The sequence below is a fragment of the Arachis ipaensis genome, chromosome B01 (genome assembly GCF_000816755.2).
Source record: "Arachis ipaensis cultivar K30076 chromosome B01, Araip1.1, whole genome shotgun sequence".
NCBI lineage: Eukaryota > Viridiplantae > Streptophyta > Magnoliopsida > Fabales > Fabaceae > Arachis > Arachis ipaensis.
In genome coordinates, this window is record NC_029785.2 from 113,727,218 (window position 1) to 113,747,465 (window position 20,248).

Below are 20,248 nucleotides of genomic sequence, written 5' to 3' on the forward strand. Positions count from 1 at the left end.
AATCATTCAATTAATTGAATGTGTAATATTTTTTCGAAATATTTGTTGAGTTTACTAAATAATAAAATAAATGATGATGACAAACATTATATTTGGTTGGGTTACAAATTCAATTTGTGTGTTTGATGTATGTATTAAGTGTTGCAGGCCTAAGTCACTCTTTTATTGTACAGCCCAAAAAAAGAGAACCAATAGCCCAATAAGAAAAACTATGTGCAACCAAGCCTGCTGATTGGAACCAAGCCCACAACCCAGTTCACTTGCTTCATGAAGAGAAAAGAAAACCAATGTGATGCAGATGAAACTTTGTTATTTTGGGTAAAGCACAGAGAAGAAAAGAGGGATTCATCTTTTCGATCTAACATCAAAGAAGGAAAGGAAAAAACAAAATTTTGGAGGCTATGCCAAATCAAAATGGAGCCAAAATCAATATGCTCAAGTTAAGCATAATCAGAAGAAAAAGATAAAAAATTTTCATTAACATGCAAGTCAATTACTTGTTGATTTCACCTTCCCTCTGCAGATGCATTTCAGGCAACAAGTAGAAAGTGGAGGCTATTTTCTTCTTCTATAAATCAATAGTTGATATTGAAACTTGAGGCCAAAGCATAAAATTAAGGATTTGGATTTGGCAAACTCATTGAGGAATCTAAATCAATGAAGCTGCTGCTACTCACCTTTCTTCTGCTGCTTAACTCTGAGAGGTAACCATCGTATCCTTCTTTGCTTAGTCAAAGAACCCTCTGATAATGACCCATTTGCTTTCAAATCTCACTTTGCAAACTTACCTTACTCACATTACAACCCTCTTCATTTTTCATCGGTAATGAACTTTGAGTTTTATAGGGTAGTTGTTGTTCATCATCCTCTGTGCCCTTCTTATCTCGCTGATCTTCCTGCTTTAGAAAAGAAAGGACTGGACTTTGTAAAAAATATTGTATTTCTAGACTGGAATAATCTTTTTAATATCAAAAAGCATGTTTACCCTGACCTTGTCTGTGAATTCTATGCTAACATGACCTATCACAATGAAAATGTTCACTTATACGTTAAAGGGCATGAATTAAATTTGAACAGTGAAACTATCAGTGAAGCCCTAGGCTATTCTGATGTTGGTGTTAACGCATATACTTTGGGAAAATGGGATGAAGACTTAGGTCTTTCATACCAAGATTACCAATCCAAATTGGATATTAGTGACTCAAGGACACCTAAGTTTCTAATTCCAAGCCAAGACTGCAAAAATCTACTCTTAAACTAATTCAAGCATTTTGTCAAACATGAGAAGACCTTGAGAATGACTCTGATGAAGAAGAAGAACCTGATTGCGATGCGCAAGTGTGCTTCATGGCTGACAATGAAAAATTGGAAGAGGTAAACTATTTTGATTTATCCAATGAAGATTTACATTTAATGATTGATGATTTAACTATCCATGTTAGAAACATTTTGGAAAAATATGATAAATACACAGATGAAAACAATGCCCTAAGAGCAGAAAATGATTTTCTTAAAGAAAAGGTGAAAGAAATGGAAAATGCCTCTGAGTTAATTGAAGAAAATAGATTTCTTAAGTCTGAAATTGAAAAGTTTAAAGGCAAATGTTCGGTCAATGCTTCACTTGATCTTATTGCAGAAAATGATAGATTACATGAAGTGATTAGAGGTTTAAATCAAGATTTAGCACAATTTACACAAAGTTTCAGTAACTTGGACAAATTGCTAGCTAATCAAAGACCATTGTTTGAAAAATCTAGTTTGGATTATGTTACCAAAAATGACCGATTTTGAAAAACCATTTGTTAAAACCAAGGCATTAACCTCAAGAAACAAACCCTCATTTGAAAAATCTGGTTTGGCTACTTTAATGAAAGTGATGCAGTTCTTGAAAAATCACTTGTTTAAACCGAAGCATCAACTTCAAGAATTAGAAATTTCCAAACTTTAAATCACTTTAAAATCTGCAAAAAAAAATCATTATATTACAAAAGAATGATCATTCATCCTATCAATGTTTCATTATTGAAAAAAAAGTAGAAAACAAAGTATATAAAGTGGTAAATGACTTCAATGCATATTTAGATATCTAAGATCACTTAAAGTTTTGTGAAGATTTGCCTTGCATCTAAGAAGAAAAAAGACATGTGGTATCTAAATAGTGTATGCTCAAGGCACATGATTGGAAAGTCGACATTCTTCATTGAAATCAAAAAGTATGACGGAGGCTTTATGACTTTCGGTGATGATGGAAATGGTAAGATTATTGCTGTTGGAAAAGTGGGTAATGATTTCTCTACTTTCATAAACAATATTTTCTTGGTTGATGGATTGAAACGCAATCTTCTTAGTATTAATCAATTGTGTGATTTGGGATACTGGGTTACTTTCAAAAAGGCTAAATGGTTGGTCATAAATGAAGTTTCTTGTGATATTTTTTTTTTTTTTGCAAAAAGGTGCGATAACGTGAATGGTCTCACTTTAGAGGATCTTAGAGATCAAAATGTAGCTTGCTTCACCTCCATAGATTCCAAAAAATAGTTTTGGCATAAGAGACTGGGACATGCAAGCATGTTTCAAATCTCTAAGGTTCTACAAAAGGAATTAGTTAGAGGTCTTCCTGAAATTAAATTTGACAAAGACATCACTTGTGATGCTTATCAAATGGGTAAACAATCCAAAAGTTCTTTCAAGTTAAAGGAAGATATCTCAACTAAAAGACCTTTGAAGTTACTACACATTGATCTTTTTGGTCCTACTAGAACTTAAAGTCTAGGAGACAAACACTATGGCTTAGTTGTACTTGATGACTGGTGCGAAATTTATAATCCACAACTTAACGGCAAGTGCAGCGAGTCGTACCAAATAATAAACTCAGGTGAGTGAGTATTAATCCCATGAGGGTTAACGGATTAAGCAAACAATAATCAATTGATTATTCTAGTCAGACAATCAAAATTTAAAGTAATAAATAACATAAAAACAGTGAATTAAATAAAAAAAAAACTAAAAGGTGGTTAAGAAAATAATATGATAAAGATAGTTAAGGTGTCAGAGATATTTAAATTTATGGATTAATATTCAATGCTAACTACCTTGATCATGCAAAGATTATGTTTATGGCAAACCCCAAGTGATTAAATTCCTATTCCTAGGCAATTCAATCTCCTCTAATGCAACCAATCGTCAATCCCTTGATCACTCAATTACATTAGAGGGTGAAGTTCAAATTCTGATTTATAAACCACACAACCCTAAGAACTCAAAAGCATAATGCAGTTATATGTCACGTACTACATTAAGTCCAGACAATTAAAAATTATGAGAGATTGGTTTTAAGCTGTAATTCTAATGATATAAATTTTTCAAGACTCAAATAGAATTCAAGTTGAATTAGAGTTATTTTCTAATAATCACTAATTCTTAGGATGAAGAACGAAACCAATTCTTAAACAATAATCAAAACATTAATCAATAGTAGAAGAACAAATAATTATTAATCCATCAAAGTAAATAGAGCTCTTAACCTTAACAATGGAGGACTAGTTGTCCACAGTGCAGAAAATTCCAAATTCTAATCTAATGTAAAATTTAAAATTAATGAAGAATGAAAGACGGAAGAGAGAATGGAGAGGAGGGAGAGTTGTGCGTCTTTGGGGAGGAAGGAATTCCCCTTTTATAGTAAAACCTCTAAGACTAAACCTAGAAGTCAAATTCAAATTAAATTAAAACAAAATCAAATCTAATCATTCAAATTCAAACTATATCAAAATAAAATCAAATCTAATTAAATCAAATTTTTTCTTAATGACTCTTTGACTAACTAGTGATCTTCCTTGTAATTTAAGCTTGATGTCTTCAAATCTTTATTAATTACGAAGATTTCTCGGGTTCGGGGCTGTTGTAGACATTCGGCGCCACCTTGATGGCATTTGGCACCTCTTTTTACGCAATTCTGCACTTTCTTACTGCTTGTCGAGCGCTAAATGCCGGAAGAGTGGCGTTTAGCGCCGAGAGTCCCAAGAAGAATTGCTGCTGGATGCGGTTTGGTGCTAAACGCCCATGTCGCGGTGTTTAGCGCCGTGATACCAGAGAAAAAGTATAGACTATTATATATTGTCGGAAAGCTCTAGAAGTTGGCTTTCTAATGCTGCTAGAACTGCGTCACTGGGACCTCTATAACTCAACTTATGTGCATTGAAGTGTGAAGAGGTCAGGGTTGACAGCATCCACGAATTCTCTTTGTACTTGTCTTCAATTCTTGGTTCCTCCTTGTTCTTTTGCTTATCTTTTCCTAACATTTTTTACAAGAATCATGAAACTAAGGAAATCAAGTACTAATAGAAAAATCTTAAAAATCATATAGTTATTAAGAAAAAGTCACAACTTTTCTATAAAAAATACTAATAAAAAGTACTTAAGATGCTCACGCATCAATGACTACACTTAGATTTGGTTGAGTTTTCTTTCTAGCTCACAAGAATGATGCTTTTTCAGCTTTCAGTATTTTCTGCAAAAGGGTTCAAAATGAAAAAGATTTAACAATTTCTTCTATTAGAAGTGATATAGTAAAAAATTTGAAAATTAACATTTTGAATCATTTTGTGATGAATTAGGTATATCACATAATTTTTCTTGTTCTAGAACACCTCAACAAAATAGTGTTGTGAAAAGAAGAATTGGAAGCCTTCAAGAAATTACTAGAGCAATGATTTGTGAAATTGATGTACCCAAATTCCTTTGGGCTGAATTTGTGAGCACAGCATGTTACATTCTAAATAGAACAATTATTAGAAAATTTTGAAGAACCCTGATGAGCGGATAATTTATACGCTTTTTGGCATTGTTTTTAGTATGTTTTTAGTATATTTTAGTTAGTTTTTATTATGTTTTTATTAGTTTTTATTCAAAAATCACATTTCTAGACTTTACTATGAATTTGTGTATTTTTCTGTGATTTCAGGTATTTTCTGGCTGAAATTGAGGGACCTGAGCAAAAATCTGATTCAGAGGCTGAAAAAGGACTACAGATGCTGTTGGATTCTGACCTCCCTGCACTCGAATTAGATTTTCTGGAGCTACAGTAGCCCAATTGGCGTGCTTTCAATTGCGTTAGAAAGTAGACATTCTGGGCTTTCCAGCAATATATAATAGTCCATACTTTGCCTGAGATTTAATGGCCCAAACCGGCGTTTCAAGTCAGCATAGAAATTCTGGCGTCAAAACGCCAGAACTGGCATGAAAGCTGGAGTTAAACGCCCAAACTAGCACAAAAGCTAGAATTTAACTCCAAGAAAGGTCTCTACACGTGAAAGCTTCAATGCTCAGCCCAAGCACACACCAAGTGGGCCCCGGAAGTGGATTTTTACACTAACTATTCTAGCTTACTCATTTTCTGTAACCCTAGGTCACTAGTTTATTATAAAAACTACTTTTAGTGATTCATCTTGTACCTCATGACACTTTACACGTTTCATATTGTATTCTCTACGGCATGAGTCTCTAAACCCCATGGTTAGGGGTGAGGAGCTCTGCTGTGTTTTGATGGATTAATGCAATTACTACTGTTTTCCATTCAATCACGCTTGTTTCTATTCTAAGATATTCAACCATGGAAGGAGCCTTGCGTGCATGAAGAAGAAGACAATAGGAAAGCAGAGATTCAGAAGATAGAGCATCTCCAAAACCTCAACCTATTCTCCATTACTGCAAAACAAGTATTTATTTCATGTTCTTTTACTTTTTACAATTAAATCTGAGAATTATTGATATCCTGACTAAGAGTTACAAGATAACCATAGCTTGCTTCAAGCCGACAATCTCCGTGGGATCGACCCTTACTCACGTAAGGTATTACTTGGACGACCCAGTGCACTTGCTGGTTAGTTGTGCGGAATTGCAAAAATGTGATTGTGATTTCATGCACTAAACCCCTTATGAGTTTCGGAAAGGAACTCCTCTAAATCTTAAATACTTTCATGTCTTTGGATGCAAGTACTTTATGTTAAATACAAAAGATAATTTGAAAAAGTTTGGTCTAAAATCATATGAATGTATTTTTGTTGGATACTCAACTTCTAGCAAGGCCTTTAGAGTATTCCACAAAGACTCTAGGACCGTTGAGGAAATCATACACATTGCATTTTGTGATTCTAATTCTGTTCCAAATGTTCTGGAAGACTGTGATGTAGGCAATCAAGTGAAGGGCAACAGAAGTGAAGCCCAAAATCAACAAAAAGGTGAATCTAGACAACCTGTTCTTGAATCTGCTGCTGCAGATAATTCTGCAGGAGACAATCTTATTTTATCTCCTGAAAGTGCTGAAATTTTTGGGAACACCAGCACCATTGAACCAAACTTGTCCGAATCTTGATGAAGGGATTTTTGTCGGTATAGAATTCCACAAATGAAATCTCGTTGCAAGTATAGTTTCTAAACCAACAAATAATCCTCTCATGCAAAAAATTGTTTGTCACAAGTACAAACTCCAATAAAAATAACCGAAGTATTCAAATCTCGGGTCGTCTCTCAAAGGAATTGCAGGGAAGTGTTCTTGTTATTGGTTATGGGATGCATATTTTGGGGTTTTGAATAAGGGACATGAAATGTAAATAACAAAAGAGGTAAACTAATAACTAAGAAAGCTCTTGGCAAGGAATGAGAATTAGAATTCCTATCCTCATTATCATCATCAATTGTGATGAGAATTGTCCATTGTTCTACTTAGTCAACCTCTAACTATGAAGGAAAGTCAAGTAGAGATAATCAATTTGAGTCCATAAATCCTAGTCAAATCCTAAAGAAAGACTAGAGTTAGTGTCATTCAAATCAATTAGCAATTTCCAATCATTAATCAACAAAAGAGTTTGATAACTCAAGAGTCTCCAATTACTCAACGAAAGTCAAGAGGAGAAAAATCTACTCTAACATCCTTCCAAGCATTTAATCAAATACTTGGAAGGCATAAAATGAAAGTAAGATAAAATTGCAAGGAATATAGATCTACAACTACCAATTGCAAGGAAAGTAATGACAACAATTCAAATCAACAATAAAGAAAATCAAACATAAATTGCATTAAAGAAAAATAAGAGAAACAAGAGTGCATCAACAACAAAGTAAACAATTACAAGGATTAAAATGCTAAACTAGGAAAGCAAGAGTAGAAGAACAAGAATTTGTAAAGGAAAAGTATATCAAAGCAAGAATTAAACCTAGATCTAAGAAATCCTAATCTACATCTAACCTAATTCTAGAGAGAAGCGAGAGCTTCTCTCTCTAGAAACTAACTAAAACATGATGTAAACTCAACTATGTGTCCCCCCCCCCTTTGACTTCTCTTGATTTCTGCATGTAATAGGCTCAGAGAATGAGTTGGATTTGGGCCTGGGAAGCCCAGAAATCGCCCCCAACATTTTCACTTTAATGAGGTCACGTGCGAGCATCAACGCATACGCGTGGGTCACGCGTACGCATCTGGTACACGGAATCGTGATCGCACACTTTTCACACAACTCCGTGCAGCTGACCAGCAAGTGCACTGGGTCGTCCAAGTAATACCTTACGTGACTAAGGGTCGATCCCACGGAGATTGTCGGCTTGAAGCAAGCTATGGTCATCCTTGTAAATCTCAGTCAGGCAGATTCAAATGGTTATGAGAATTTGATAATTGAAATATAATTAAAACAGAAAATAAGATAGAAGCACTTATGTAATTCATTGATGGGATTTCAGTAAGCGTATGAAGATGCTTTGTTCCTTCTGAACCTCTGCTTTCCTATTGCCTTCATCCAATCATTCATACTCCCTTCCATGGCAAGCTGTATGTTGGGGGATCACCATTGTCAATGGCTACCGTCTGTTCTCTCAGTGAAAATGGTCCAAATGTGCTGTCACCGTACGGCTAATCATCTGTCGGTTCTCACTCATGTTAGAATAGGATTCATTGATCCTTTTGCGTCTGTCACTACGCCCAACACTCGCGAGTTTGAAGCTCATCACAGTCATCCCATCTCAGATCCTACTTGGAATACCACAGACAAGGTTTAGACTTTTCGGATCTCAAGAATGACCGTCAATAATTCTAGCCTCTACCACGAAGGTTCTAATCTTAGATTAGAAACCCAAGAGATATGCATTCAAGCTCGTTTTCATGTAGAACAGAAGTGGTTGTCAGGCACGCGTTCATAGGTGAGAATGGTGATGAGTGTCACTAGTTCATCACATTCATCATGTTGAAGTGCGAATGGATATCTTAGAGAAGAAGTAGGCGTGAATTGAATAGAAAAACAATAGGAATTGCATTAATTCATGAAGAACAGCAGAGCTCCACACCTTGATCTATGGGGTGTAGAAACTCCACCTTGAAAATACATAAGTGAAAATAGGGTAGACATGGCCGAGTGGCCAGCCTCCCATGGAGGTCTCAGAACATAAAAACTACATAATGTGTTCCAGAGATGATCCGAAGATCAAAGATGATCAAAAGATGAAAATACAATAGTGAAAGGTCCTATTTATAATAAACTAGTATCCTAGGGTTTACGGAAATGACTGCCTCTCCCTTCTCTACAGGTTCAGCCGTGTGGGACATGTTTATGGCCTTGCACTCTCTTTTTGGATTTTCTTCTGTATTACTTGGGAGAGTACTGGGAGGGAGTTCAGTAACTTTCTTACTCAGCTGACCCACTTGTGCCTTTAAATTTCTAATGGAGGACATTGCTTCAGTCATAAAACTTAGAGTGGTCTTAGATAGATCAGATACTACAGTTGCTAAGTCAGAGTGGCTCTACTTAGAATTCTCTATCTGTTGCTGAGAAGATGATGGAAAAGGTTTGCTATTGTCAAACCTATTTCTTTCACCATTGTTATTATGGAAGCCTTGATTAGGCTTCTGTTGATCCTTCCATGAGAGATTAGGATGATTTCTCCATGAAGGATTGTAGGTGTTTCCATAGGATTCTCCCATGTAATTCACCTCTGCCACTACAGGATTCTCAGGGCCATAGGCTTCTTCTTCAGAAGAAGCCTCCTTAGTACTGCCTGATGCAGCTTGCATTCCAGACAGACTCTGAGAAATCATATTGACTTGATGAGTCAATATTTTATTCTGAGCCAATATGGCATTCAGAGTATCAATCTCCAGAACTCCTTTCTTCTGAGTTGTCCCATTATTCACAGGATTTCTTTTAGAAATGTACATGAACTGGTTATTTGCAACCATTTCAATGAGTTCCTGGGCTTCTTCAGGCGTCTTCTTCAGATGAAGAGATCCACCTGCAGAATTGTCCAATGACATCTTGGATAGTTTAGACAGACCATCATAGAATATGCATATGATGCTCCATTCTAAAAGCATGCCAGAAGGGCACCTTCTGATCAACTGCTTGTATCTTTCCCAAGCTTCATAGAGGGATTCGCCTTCCTTCTGTCTGAAGGTTTGGACTTTCACTCTAAGCTTACTCAATTTTTGAGGTGGAAAGAACTTTGCCAAGAAGGCATTGACCAGCTTTTCCCAAGAGTTCAGGCTTTCTTTAGGTTGTGAGTCCAACCATGTCCTAGCTCTGTCTCTTACAGCAAAAGGGAAGAGCATAAGTCTGTAGACCTCAGGGTCAACCCCATGGGTCTTAACAGTATCACAGATTTGTAAGAATTCAGCTAAAAATTGATGAGGATCTTCCAATGGAAGTCCATGATACTTGCAATTCTGCTGCATTAGAGAAACTAATTGAGGCTTAAGCTCAAAGTTATTTGCTCCAATTGTAGGAATTGAGATGCTCCTTCCACAGAAGTCAGAAGAGGGTACAATAAAGTCACCAAGCATCTTCCTTGCATCTCCACCATTATTGTTGGGTTCGGCCATGTTTGTTTTGTCTGCTTCCTTTTCGAAAATTTCTGTTAGGTCTTCTCTAGAGAGTTGTGCTTTAGCTTCTCTTATCTTTCTCTTCAAGGTCCTTTCAGGTTCAGGATCAGCTTTAACAAGAATGCCTTTGTCTTTGTTCCTGCTCATATGAAAGAGAAGAGAACAAGAAAGTATGGAATCCTCTATGTCACAGTATAGAGATTCCTTGAGGTGTCAGAGAAAAAGAAGGATAGAAGGATGAGGTAGAGAGGAGAATTCGAACTTATAGAGAGGGAGTGAGTCTGAATTGCTAAAAGAGGAGAAGTGTTAGTCTTAAATAGAAAAAAGTGAGGAGGGAGAAGAATTTTCGAAAACAAAATTAAAAAAATTTAAATTAATTAAAAGAAAATTTAAAAAAATGGTTGATGGTTTTCGAAAATTAAAAGTGAGAAAGTGGTTAAGTGGTTTTGAAAAAGATGTTGAAATCAGCAATAAAAAAGATATGATTGAAAATTATTTTGAAAAAGATGTGATTGAGAAGATATGATTGAAAAACAATTTAAAAAGATTTGATTTTTAAAAGTAATGACTTGGCTAACAAGAAATTTAAAAGATATGATTCTAAAATTCAAATATTGAACCTTTCTTAACAAAGAAGTAACAAACTTGAAATTTTTGAATCAAATCATTACTTGGTAGCAAGGATTTTCGAAAATAGTGAGAGAAAAATGGAAAGGATTTGATTTTGAAAAAGATATGATAAAAAAATATGATTCGGAAAAGATTTGATTTTGAAAAATTATGAAAATTTGAAAAAAGATTTGAATTAAAAACTAACTTACCTCCCTTGTTGTCCTGGCGTTAAACGCCCAGAATGGTATCCATTCTGGCGTTTAACGCCCAAAATACTACCCTTTTGGGCGTTTAACGCCCAGCCAGGTACCCTGGCTGGCGTTTAAACGCCAGTTTTCCTTTTTCACTGGGCGTTTTGAACGCCCAGCTTTTCTCTGTAATTCCTCTGCTGAATGTTCTGAATCTTCAATTCTCTATATTATTGACTTGAAAAGACAAAATTTTGATTTTTTTTTTTTGAATTTTTAATGATGAAAAACAACAAAATAAAACTAATCATGGAGAACCAAGATAAGATAAACAATGCATGCAAGACACCAAACTTAGAAATTTTCATATTGGAGACACTAACAAATTAAAAATGCATATGAAAAACAACAAAAGATACAAAACAAGAGAATTTAAAGATCAGACCCAATAAAAATCATCAAGAACGACTTGAATATCATTGAAGAACATAATGCATATATTCGAAAAATGCAAGAAAATAAAAAATATGTAGGACACCAAACTTAGAAATAGACACTAGACTCAAATAAGAAACACACATTATTTTTTATTTTTATGATTTTATTTATTTTTTGTAATTTTTCGAAAATTAATTGGAAAAAGAGAAAATAAGGAATTCAAAATTTTTAATGAGAATACCAGGAATCATGCAATGTTAGTCTAAAACTCTGGTCCAGGAATTAGACATGGCTTACTAGCCAGCCAAGCTTTCAGTGAAAGCTCCGGTCCAAAACACTAGACATGGCCAATGGCCAGCCAAGCTTTAGCAGATCATTACATTCAACAGCAAGATTGATAGAGATCAACAAGCTCTTGTGATGATAAGTTGAAACCTTGGTCCAAAATTTTAGACATGGTTTCACAACCAGCCAGACTTCAACAAATCATCACGAAACTCTAGAATTCATTCTTAAAAATTCTGAAGACATAGAATAATTTATTTTTTTGAAATTTTTTCAAAAATAAAAAATAATAAAAACAAAAAGCTTAAAATTAAAATAAAATTACCTAATCTGAGCAACAAGATGAACCGTCAGTTGTCCAAACTCGAACAATCCCCGGCAACGGCACCAAAAACTTGGTACACGGAATCATGATCGCACACTTTTCACACAACTCCGTGCAGCTGACCAGCAAGTGCACTGGGTCGTTCAAGTAATACCTTACGTGAGTAAGGGTCGATCCCACGGAGATTGTCGGCTTGAAGCAAGCTATGGTCATCCTTGTAAATCTCAGTCAGGCATATTCAAATGGTTATGGGAATTTGATAATTGAAATATAATTAAAACAGAAAATAAGATAGAAGCACTTATATAATTCATTGGTGGGATTTCAGATAACCATATGAAGATGCTTTGTTCCTTCTGAACCTTTGCTTTCCTATTGCCTTCATCCAATCATTCATACTCCCTTCCATGGCAAGCTGTATGTTGGGGGATCACCATTGTCAATGGCTACCGTCTGTCCTCTCAGTGAAAATGGTCCAAATGCGCTGTCACCGCACGGATAATCATCTGTCGGTTCTCACTCATGTTGGAATAGGATCCATTGATCCTTTTACGTCTGTCACTACGCCCAACACTCGTGAGTTTGAAGCTCATGACAGTCTTCCCATCCCAGATCCTACTTGGAATACCACAGACAAGGTTTAGACTTTCCGGATCTCAGGAATGACCGTCAATAATTCTAGCCTCTACCACGAAGGTTCTAATCTTAGATTAGAAACCCAAGAGATATGCATTCAAGCTCGTTTTCATGTAGAACAGAAGTGGTTGTCAGGCACGCGTTCATAGGTGAGAATGGTGATGAGTGTCACTAGTTCATCACATTCATCATGTTAAAGTGCGAATGGTTATCTTAGAGAAGAAGTAGGCGTGAATTGAATAGAAAAACAATAGTAATTGCATTAATTTATGAAGAACAGCAGAGCTCGACACCTTGATCTATGGGGTGTAGAAACTCCACCTTGAAAATACATAAGTGAAAATAGGGTAGACATGGCCGAGTGGCCAGCCTCCCATGGAGGTCTCAGAACATAAAAACTACATAATATGTTCCAGAGATGATCCGAAGATCAAAGATGATCAAAAGATGAAAATACAATAGTGAAAGGTCCTATTTATAATAAACTAGTAGCCTAGCGTTTACAGAAATAAGTAATTAATGCAGAAATTCACTTCCGGGTCCACTTGGTGTGTGCTTGGGCTGAGCATTGAAGCTTTCACATGTAGAGACTTTTCTTGAAGTTAAACGCCAGCTTTGTTGCCAGTTTGGGCGTTTAACTCCAGCTTTTATGCCAGTTCTGGCATTTAACGCCAGAATAGGGTAGAAAGTTGGCGTTTAAACGCCAGTTTGCGTTATTAAATCTCGGGCAAAGTATGGACTATTATATATTTCTGGAAAGCCCAGGATGTCTACTTTCCAACGCAATTGAGAGCGTACCAATTGGGCTTTTGTAGCTCCAGAAAATTCATTTCGAGTGTAGGGAGGTCAGAATCCAACAGCATCTGCAATCCTTTTTCAGCCTCTGAATCAGATTTTTGCTCAGGTCCCTCAATTTCAGCCAGAAAATACCTGAAATCACAGAAAAATATACAAACTCATAGTAAAGTCCAGGAATGTGATTTTTAAATAAAAACTACTAAAAATATGATAAAAATTAACTAAAACATACTAAAAACTATGTAAAAATAATGCCAAAAAGCGTATAAATTATCCGCTCATCAGCGTCGCCATGCGACTTCAAATTCACGCGTGCGCGTCTGTTACACATACGCGTCGATGAATGCATCACAAATCCTTGATTTTTCATGATTTTTCCACTTTGCATGCTTTCCTCTTCCTTCCTTTGATCCATTCCTAGCCTTTTTAACCTGAAATCACTAACATACACATCAAGGCATCTAGTGGAATCAAAAGTGAATTAAAATTAACCAATTAAGGGCCTAAAAAGCATATTTTCACACTTAAGCACAAATTAAGGAGAATTTATAAAACCATTCTATTTCATTGAATAAGTGTGAGAAAAGGGTGATAAAATCCCCTAAATTCAGCATAGAATGCACCACAAAATAGTGGTGCATCGGATGTGTATCCGCTCGAATCACTCAAGTGTATAGGGGTTGATTCACTCAATTCTCTCTTAATCATGCTTTCCAAGATTTGTTTTTCATCGAACAATCAACAATTATTTCATGTATGCATACAATTATCATGAGGTCTTTTCATAGGTTGTAATGGGGCTAGGGTCAAGGTAAGGATGCATATGGTCAAGTGGACTTGAAATTTGAATCTTTTATAAGCTTAAACTTCCCACCTAACCTATGACAACCTATACAATTTCAAAGCTAACCTAACTACCCATTCTTCACTTTTTCACATACTCATGCATTCTCTTTTCGATCACAACTCATATGCATTGATTATTATTGAGCTTCACTTTGGGGCATTTTGTCCTCTTTTTATTACTTTTCTTTTTCTTTCTTTTTCTATTTTTTTTCTTTTTTTTTATTTTCTCATTTTTTTTCTTTTTCCAATAAAGTATATACAAGAGTATTAATGCATATGGTTTTACTATTAATTAACACATGAGTATGTACCCAATTCCCACTATTTTCAATAAAAATACAAAACACACATTTTTCTCAACCAATGTCCCAAGTTTCCCCACACTTGAATGATACACACTCACTAGCCTAAGCTAATCAAAGATCTAAATTAAGGACATTTATTATTTTTCGCTTCAAGGCTTGTAATGTGCTAAAATTAAGAACATGTGGGTTAATCATATGCTCAAAGTTGGCTAACAATGGAAGATAAAAGGTAAGGCTATTTGGGTAAGTGAGCTAAATGAAATGAGGGCCTCAATTATATAAATACATGTATACACAAAATAATGGACATAAATAATCAAACAAATCAAGGATTACAATCATAGAAAAAGAATAATACACACACGAAGGAAAATAAGTGGTTATAAGATGTAACCACACAATTAGGCTCAAAACTCACATGCTTATGTTCTTAGCTCAAAAATCATGTTCCACAATATATAATTCAAGCAAGTTCAATGAAAAATTTTTACTCAAATCAATTGGGGGTGCCCTATAGATAAATTCTTGAAAAATTTCATTATTTTGACTAAGCTTATTGTGTATATATATGCAAAAAAAAGAAAATGCAACTAAAAATCATAAAAGATTAAAAATGAAATGCAAAAATGTTGGGCTTAGAAATTTGTCACCCAAAAATACCGACTGGTCGGACGACCTCCCCACACTTAAAAGTTTGCCCCGTCCTCGGTGCATTCAAAGATGAACAAAGGAGTACGGTGACTTTCCGAGTTGCTACCTTCAGCTGGTAGATCAATCGGTTGCTGCATGTTCTTTGTTCCGCTTCCGTTTTAGCTTATAGTGGCTCATCCTAAAAATAGAAGGTAGGATAGTAAGAAAAGTAAATGCAAAAGCAAGGAAGCATACATTGTTGGAATGAGGTAAATCACTAGAATTGAGTGAGTGAATTAGTGTGACATGGATAAAAGTAAGTGTACATTCTAAGTTGCGCACGGTTTAGAACACACATACTAACATAAAAAGCTATGTCACAGTTATACAAAAAGGAACATGCACTTCACTTATCCTAATGTGCTTGAGATGCTCTTAACTTGTGGGATATGACAACCAAACAATCAATAAAGAAGCATGGAAGCATTCAAGCCAAAAACTTATGGATGCATATGTTTAAGAAATATAACGCATTAAGATAAATGCATAACATCCATCAAGAAATTGCCTTTTCAAAGAAAATAATTCAAATCACATGGTGGCCAAATCATGCAATTCAAAAAACTTGAAAAGCTTAAATGCAATGTCACATGTACTTGGTGTTCACAAAAGTTAAGCATGAAAAACTCAAACTAAGTAACAATTTGTAACCTCAACAAGAGAGTCCAACAATGACAATTAACAACAATGATGTTAAACTAACATCTCATCAATAATCAGCAGCAAGAGATAGTAGACAAGATTAACAATCCAACACTTATAATGAAAACAAAAAATTAAATGAAATTCTAACTAACTAAACAACTAATCATAAAAAAGGAATGGTTATAAATGGTGTTCGGTAGTGTTGGATGATGGGTAAGAGAAGGGAAGAAGAGAAGAGAAGAGAGAAGAAGGAAAGAAATGGAAAGAAGAGAAGAAAGAAGACTAGTGAAACAGGGGATCCACGGGTGCGCGTGCAGTGACGCGTGCGCGTGGGGTGGTGAAATGGGAGCGACGCGTACGCGTGGGCAGGTTTGTGCCTCGCGCACAAAGTTGGCCTCAAGTGGGCACAACTCTCTGGATTTTGGCTGGTAGGTGGAATTTTTGAATCCACGCGTATGCGTGGATGTTCGAAAATGCTTGGGTCACGCCTACGCGTGGGTGATGCATACGCGTAGGTTGGTGCTCTATTTTTCAAAATTTTTCCATGTTTTTGCACCAAACCAAGCATTTTAGGCCTCCAAACAACTACCAAAACACCATAAAACCTTATTTAACATACCAAACTACCAACTAAACTCAATAAACCAATCAAAACATGAAATTAAACTATTCTTACCAACATGTACAAAAGAGAAAAAATGAAAAGATTTTACCATAGTGGGGTGTCTCCCACCTAGAACTTTTATTTATTGTCCTTAAGCTGGACTCATGGGGAGCTCCTCATCAAGGTGACTTGTGCTTGAATCCATCCTTGAACATCCACCAATGCTTGGATCTCCAATAAGCTCCATCATTCAAAATCAATAGCTCCAAGCTTTGATGGAGTTCTTCACAAACCATGAGCTCCCAAAATTGATTCTCCTTGTGCGATCCGAGATCTCACTTTGTTTTGACACCCGTCTTCAAGTTGATTCTCATTAGACCATCCGGGTGCTAAGCAAGATGAATTCTCAATTAAGCGACCAAACATCCTTCTAGACCCAAGCAATCTAGCTCTACACCAACCCTTGCTTTTAAGCCTTGAGCATGCAACCATCATGGATTTTGATTTATAATACCAACCACTAACCATCTCTCTTTTGCTCTTAAAGCCACAAAGAGCTCTAAGTTGCCCATCCGTCTCAAGCAAACCATATTCAAGTGGACTAATTAAGCTTAGAGATGAGAGATTTACCCACTTGAATGAAAAAATGGATGGTGATGGCCTGGGGAGAGGTGTTTCCATTGTCCTTACAAGCTCCACTCCCTTACATTCTTCTTTGATTACTTCCACCTTTAGGTAAGCTTCTCCAATTTCAACCTCTTCATCTTGGTAGCTTTCTTCTAATTCGATCTCTTTTTCATTGCTTACCAAGGGTATGGGAGGTTGTGCTTCTTCTTTAATCTCCATTTCAAGTCCAATGGGAGAGGATTCAATTGTAGATAAGAATTCACCAATGATGGAATCTATCTCTTGATAAACCTCTTCAAAGTCTCCATATATGATTTACTTCGGAGGTTGTACACCCTCCTCAACATCAAATTCAAGCTTCTTGGAGGGAGGTTCCATGATTCTACATTTCCATGGACTTTCAATATCTCCTAAATCTTCAACCACTTCTTCCTCATCTTCAACAATCATTGCTTCCTCCAATTGTTCCAATACAAAATCCCACTCTTTAGTCTCCACCGGAGTTTCTAATCTCTCCTTCATGCTATGCTCTTCAATTGATTCTCCACATGTGGCCATGGGAGTTTCTTGAGTGCTCAAACATTGGGAGGCTAATCGGTTTACTACCTCAATCAAGGCGGCTGTGGATTCTAGTACCTCCCTTTGCATTTCTCTTTGTGCTTGAAGTAGCAAAGTGAGAGAATCATCCATTGGGGCTAGGGGTGGATAGAAGGGTTCATTATTTTGGAGAAAGGGTTCATGATAGGAAGGTGATTCTTCTTGGTGAAAATATGGAGATGGTGTGTATAAAATTTGTGATTCTTGGGAGTATTGATGTTGGAATTATCGTGGCTCTATGGATTTTCTTACGTAATGGTCACAAGGATGAGGTAAGGGTGATTGGTTATATGATAGATGAGGGTCATATGAAGGTATTTGGTAAAAAGGAGCTTGTGAGTATGGTTGAGGGATATGTTGAGGATAAGATTCATAGGCACATAGTGGGGCTTGTTGGTAACTACAAGGGAGTGGAATTATACCTATACGAAACCGGTGGAGGTTGTTGCCATGAAGATTGAGCATATGCTTGAGGCTCCTCCCACCTTTGATTGTTCCATCCTTGATATACATTTTCATTGAAATTTCCATGTCCTACAACATAGTTGTAACCAAACTCATAGCCAAAAGGATGAGAATTCATAGTAGCAAGGGAAAATAAAAATAAAAACTAAGTAATAAATAAAGAGAACAAACTCCTACAACTACCAAAGACTAACAAAGGAGCAAAAGGCAAACATATTCACAATATTCATATATATACAATAATCAATAACAAGCGCACATTTGTAATTCCCCGGCAACGACACCATTTTGATGAAGGGATTTTTGTCGGTATAGAATTTCACAAATGAAATCTCGTTGCAAGTATAGTTTCTAAACCAACAAATAATCCTCTCATGCAAAAAATTGTTTGTCACAAGTACAAACCCCAATAAAAATAACCGAAGTATTCAAACCTCGGGTCGTCTCTCAAAGGAATTGCAGGGAAGTGTTCTTGTTATTGGTTATGGCATGCATATTTTGGGGTTTTGAATAAGGGACATGAAATGTAAATAACAAAAGAGGTAAACTAATAACTAAGAAAGCTCTTGGCAAGGAATGAGAATTAGAAGTCCTATCCTCATTATCATCATCAATTGTGATGAGAATTGTCCATTGTTCCACTTAGTCAACCTCTAACTATGAAGGAAAGTCAAGTAGAGATAATCAATTTGAGTCCACAAGTCCTAGTCAAATCCTAAGGAAAGACTAGAGTTAGTGTCATTCAAATCAATTAGCAATTTCCAATCATCAATCAACAAAAGAGTTTGATAACTCAAGAGTCTCCAATTACTCAACGAAAGCCAAGAGGAGAAAAATCTACTCTAACATCCTTCCAAGCATTTAATCAACCACTTGGAAGGCATAAAATGAAAGTAAGATAAAATTGCAAGGAATATAGATCTACAACTACCAATTACAAGGAAAGTAATGACAACAATTCAAATCAACAATAAAGGAAATCAAACATAAATTGCATTAAAGGAAAATAAGAGAAACAAGAGTGCATCAACAACAAAGTAAACAATTACAAAGATTAAAATGCTAAACTAGGAAAGCAAGAGTAGAAGAACAAGAATTTGTAAAGAAAAAGTAGATCAAAGCAAGAATTAAACCTAGATCTAAAAAATTCTAATCTACATCTAACCTAATTCTAGAGAGAAGAGAGATATTCTCTCTCTAGAAACTAACTAAAACATTATGTAAACTCAACTATGTGTTCTCCCCCCTTGACTCCTCTTGATTTTTGCATGTAATAGGCTCAGAGAATGAGTTGGATTTGGGCCTGGGAATGCCAGAAATCGCCCCCAGCGTTTTCACTTTAATGAGGTCACGTGCGAGCGTCAACGCGTACGTGTGGGTCACGCGTACACATCGCTTGGCAATTTGCTGTCCACGCGTACGCGTCATGTACGCGTACGCGTCGCCATGCGACTTCAAATTCACGCGTGCGCGTCTACTACGCATGCGCGTCGATGAATGCATCCCAAATCCTTGATTTCCCATGATTTCTCCAATTTGCATGCTTTCCTCTTCCTTTCTTTGATCCATTCCTAGCCTTTTTAACCTGAAATCACTAACACACACATCAAGGCATCTAGTGGAATCAAAGGTGAATTAAAATTAACCAATTATGGGCCTAAAAAGCATGTTTTCACACTTAAGCACAAATTAAGGAGAATTTATAAAACCATGCTATTTCATTGAATAAGTGTGAGAAAAGGGTGATAAAATCTCCTAAATTCAGCATAGAATGCACCACGAAATAGTGGTGCATCAAATCTATTCCTAAATTTCCAAGATCCTGATAGTGGAGATTTCTAAAGAACTATCCACAAGAGTTTATCATTGGGGACACGTCACAAAGTGTCACCACTAGATCCTCTTCTAGAAGAGAAACGATTCAAAATAATTTGGCATTTCTTTCTCAAATTGAGCTCCAAAATGTAAATGAAGCTCTTCGTGATACTTCTTGGGTTAAAGCCATAGAAGAAGAGCTATAATAATTTGAGAAAAATCAAGTGTGGACAATTATACCATATCCAATTGGAAAGAAAATGACAGGTACTAACTGGATCTTTAGGAACAAATTGAGTGAAGACGGAAGCATAGCTAGGAACAAGGCAAGATTGGTGGCTCAAGAATATGATCAAGAGGAAGGAATAGATTTTGATGAATCCTTTGCACCAGTGGCCCGAATAGAAACTATAAGGCTTCTCCTTGCATATGTTGCCCATTGTGCTTTTAAAATATTTCAAATGGATGTGAAATGTACATTTTTGAATGGTATCATAGATAGAGAAGTGTATG